Here is a 4738-nt window from a genome sequence, read left to right on the forward strand (position 1 = left end):
ACAACATGATTCATTAAAAATCAAAAGTCAGAACCATGAATAGAAAACTATTGGAAAACTCCAGACTGATATTTAAATAAAACATCAGCTGTAAGAAACAGAGAAAATGTGTATTTGTGAACTTGCTCGTCAGTTATTCTGTAATTTAAAGTTTATGATCATTGAGGATGATCAGGACCTGTGAGGTTTCACTGTTTGTCCCAGTTTGATAATCAGGAATAATCCACCATGAGGAAAACAGACTTTATTAATCTACGTACTTCTGGGAACATTGTGCATTTTCCTCGAGGTAAACTACTGATTATAATCAGTCTCAAGACGTCTATCATTTACTTTTGGATTATATTTAGTGTTATTACTGCGGGTTTGAAACGTAAAGTTATCAAATTAATTTAACAGAGTAAAAGTAGTAGTGGAGTAGCAGAACATGGAAATACTCAAGTAAGGTACAAGTACATCAAATGTTTCTTAAGTACAGTATACGAGTAAATGTACTTAGTTTCCACCGTTATCCAAACCACAGTCACTGACCCGACATTAAAATCTACAACGTGCAGAGACGTCACCGACTCAAACATCAGTTTAACTCTAAATACGTTAAATCTAATAATCAAACATCCAAACTGGAGAATGAACTGGTTTCATGTAAAGAGGTGAGTCCTCAGAAAGACGCAGGAGGGAGCAGACGTTTAATCAACTCAACTCCACAACGTGATGAACCAAGATGATGCGTCTGATGAAGAGTTATGTTGTGAGCAGCTCTGTCACATGTGGATTTATGACATAAAGAAAAACATCTTCTGTTCTGTTTTCTGTTTTTGTTGTTGCAGTTTTTACTGCTTTGCTTCCTGCAGTAAAAACAAAGTTCACATGGAAAATCATTTCTGAGCAGTTCATCAATTTCTTTTCTTTTGCTCCCACTTTATTAAAATGATTGAGATCACTAATATCCTTTGTGGCAGCTGAACGTGTCGAAGTGACTGACAGGTGATCTTTGACATCGTTTAGAATCAGTGTTGAAAATGTCTCTTGACAAAAGAGACGTCGCTGTGTTTAAATCTTTATCATGTTTTCTAGTTTTGAAGTGTTACTGATAAAATGTCTATATATCTCTCATATCTTTGTGTGAATATTATTAATACAAAGTTCTGTTCTTGCCATAAATAATCACTTCAATGAGAAACATGTGATCGATCGAACTGCGTCACATCCATCACACAGTGAAATAGTTATAACATCAAAGACGTCTCTAAACAACCCCTAAATCCAATCAGCCCCCCCCCCCCCCCCCCCCCGCAAGGTTTCAAGAAACAACACATCAAGGCAACAAAAACATAAAGTAACTACGTGTTCATAAAAATAATAGTTAAAAACAAGAATCCTTTGTTCTGTATCGTGCGGACTGACAGCTGTCGGCCGGTTGATGCTTTCAGTTTGTTCTCTGAAGGTGAATCTTGACCTTTACCTTCAAAGCCCCTGATTGAGCCGTCACTCTGAGGCTGTGACACCGACGCATCACAAACACAAAGATCTGACGTCCTCGCTGAGCGTCTCCGAGCTGACGACACCTGCAGCAGATCAGGGATCTGACAAACACGTCTAAATATAGGCCCGCAGCCTCGGCACCGGCCGCGGAGCCTGTGCAAATCAGGAATGTTTGTTGCAATAAATAAACCTCCCCACATTTGAGGAGAGGAACTCACAATCGCAAGCATTTCCTGTGTATAGGATTCTTTTGGTCAGACGTGTAAATAAAACATGATGAAAACCTCAGAGGGGAAAGAACGACAGGGAGGGGGGGGGGGGTGGAAAGTCTCTTTGGGGCGACGAACACATGACCCTTTGTAATTGGCTCCACTCGCTCTTCACCGTCCACTGATCTCCAAAGTCTCTGAGAGCAAAGTGAGGTAATGAAGGTTCCTTATCTGATGGACACTGTTTGAACAGTAACAGATCCTCATGAGAAGCAGCTCGGGCTGAAGGGAAATCCTCGGTTTCATTCACTGTCAGAGAAAACAAACTGAGCTGAGGGGCTGAGGCTGCAGAACCAGAACCAGAACCAGAACCAGAACCAGAACCAGATCCAGATCCAGATCCAGATCCCGAATGAACTCTCTACTCACACAGACAGATATATGGGGCAGATTAATTCTCCATTATGTTGACTTTCGTTATGAGACCAATTCAGATTCACATCTGTTTCTCCTGAACGTGGTTTCTAAGAGTCTTTTGTTTCAGGGCGTCCCCTCCGATCCGTCCCATCCATCCATTTGTCCTAAATGTTTTTACTCTTTAAACACTCTTTATTTCTGTTTGGATCATCAGACACACTTCTCTTTCTTTCAACTTCCTAAAGGAAAAACGTGGGTTTAATTTGACTTTTTCCTTCTTTACTCTTTATTCTCCCTCGCTGACCGTAGCCACAGCAGAGGCTCACGTGGTCTTTCAGGTTTTCCATTAGTTCCACTCGTGATATCTCTGGAACTCCGTGAGGGAAATTTTCTGTGCACGGGTCAAAGGTCAAGGTCACACACATTTCTGTTCCGTGTTCTGTTGCATTGTGGGTGATATCGCACAGGACCCTGGCAACAAAGCAGAACATCTAATTAAAAAAGACGTCGTCCAGTAAGAAAGTTCCTCATCCGTGGTTTAAGTTGTGACAAAGACCTGTGGAGTAACGGGAACACGTGTCGATTCGTTCAGAGCACTTTCATCGAACCTATCCTCACGCCTCATGTTCAGACCGAGCTGCAGAGCGAGCTGCAGAGCGAGCTGCAGAGCGAGCGAGAGAAACGTAGCTGCGACTCTGTGAAGCGTCATCGGCCTCGTTTCATGTGCAATCAAGTCCCAGCTCAGCGCTAAATCACGCGGCTTAAAGCTCGCCGGTTCAAAAGGGTTCCCGCCGCCAGTGTTTATTATATTTTTTCACTCTCTACACAAACCGGCTTCACTTGTCTACATATACACTCAGCACCGGCTGGGGGCGGGGCCGTGATGAAGATTGATGGGCTCGGTTCAGGCCACATCAGCTGCTAATCAAGTCAGGTTTCCTGGCACATGAACTCTATACATCGTTATGTAGCTAAAATAATCTCCAGACCAGAACCGGTGCTGTTTACAACCTGGACACAAACATGTTCACCTCCACTCTCTGAAGAGAATCAGGAAGAAGCTTGCTGACAGGTCACAACGCTTCTGGGAGCGTTCTGTGTTGAATCAGAGCTTTTTGGTAAAGTTCCGTTCACACAGGAACAAATGAAGCGTTCAGAGAAACCCGGAGGAGGCTCAGTTACTCTGCTGCTGGATCAGGGTTCAGTGAAACCAGAAGAGGATCAAGCGTCAGAGAAATCCGTCTCAGCCGCAGGTCGCCGCTCCTCCGTCGGCTTCTTGACCCCAAACACACGTACGTCTACGGGGAAGCCAAGAAGCGGACGAGAAGAAAACACTGTCGGTTTGAAACAAAGAAAACACATCAGTTCTAAACATTACAAAAATAAAACAAAGTGAAGAGATGAGAAGTGACAGCTCAAAGTCGGCTATGATGATGAATGTTGACGTGGTTTTAAAGGGTCAAAGTAGACTGAATATAAAGATGGACGACGCGTCTCCACTAAAATCCCATTTCGAGCTTGTGACGTCATTTGGAGTCTGTGCAGAAGTGATGGTTACAGTTAAATAAACTGCATCGGCCTCTATACGGTGAAGGATTTCATGTCTTAATCCAGAAATCAGATCACACACGTTTCTCAAGTTCCACATTTCTATTTCAAGTTTCTCTATTTACAGGTTCGATGCTGATTTACTTGCGCTCTGTTAAACTGTGGTTCTTCTCCTCCGCCCGTTGGAGGCTGGACCCAAACAACGGGATTATTCGTGCATATCAAATACACAAACACATGGCAGCAGAGTAACACACAGAAACAAATATTTATTTTATCTTTAACATGAGTGTGTTGCAGTCGCTGAAGACACAACATTTCCAGCCCTGCAGACGATGGCGTCATGTCGAGCGGCCGGCCGCCGAAGAGCTGCTCTCATCCAAACTCCTCGACATCTCTGCAGCCTCGCTTTTACCAACTGTAAATAAATACACACAGTCTCATGAGGCCTGTGTGTGTGTGTGTGTGTGTGTGTGTGTGTGTGTGTGTGTGTGTGTGTGTGTGTGTGTGTGTGTGTGTGTGGCAGTCAGACTTGTACACGGCAGCAGGATTACCACCCCCACACTGGGACCACCCTGACTTTAACACTTAATCCTGGAGGAAGTGGAGCTACACACACACACACACACACTCTCTCTATACAATCCAGGAATTGTGTTGCCACTGAGTTTGTGTGTCCTCCCATACACACGTATGCAAACAGACACATAGTTAATTTGAGCACTTAAGCTAAAACAAACCAGTTCAGATTTATGCTGCACAGCTGCTCTTGTACAAATTCAACATGTCTTCTGAACGTTTTTGTCAGAGCGAGTGTGAATTCATCATAGTTGTGTTTGTGCGTATGTTGTCAGTGTGTGTGTGTGTGTGTGTATCTACTGTAAAATACATGAGTGAACCTTGTGTCTCAGCTGCGTCAGAACCAGTATCACACACTGTGTTCCTGCACGTGTGTGTGTGTGTGTGTATGTGTGTGTGTCCTTTCAATCAATCAGTCGATCAGATTGTATTTGTGTTTCATTTTCATATAAACACATCAAACAAAGTGCTTCACAGAATAAAAACAATAAAACAATGAA

At 43.2% G+C, this 4738-nt stretch overlaps 1 protein-coding gene across 1 annotated transcript in view; it reads left to right on the forward strand.

Moving 5' to 3' along the window:
• The window catches only part of foxl1 (forkhead box L1), a 1929-nt gene extending 1909 nt beyond the window's left edge, over positions 1-20 (forward strand). Inside the window, exon 1 of the mRNA XM_034589303.1 lies at positions 1-20. This exon is cut by the window's left edge and continues 1909 nt beyond it. The gene's annotated coding sequence lies outside the window, so the exon portion shown is untranslated.
• Positions 21-4738: the final 4718 nt, after the last annotated feature.

The sequence above is a fragment of the Hippoglossus hippoglossus genome, chromosome 6, assembly GCF_009819705.1.
Source record: "Hippoglossus hippoglossus isolate fHipHip1 chromosome 6, fHipHip1.pri, whole genome shotgun sequence".
NCBI lineage: Eukaryota > Metazoa > Chordata > Actinopteri > Pleuronectiformes > Pleuronectidae > Hippoglossus > Hippoglossus hippoglossus.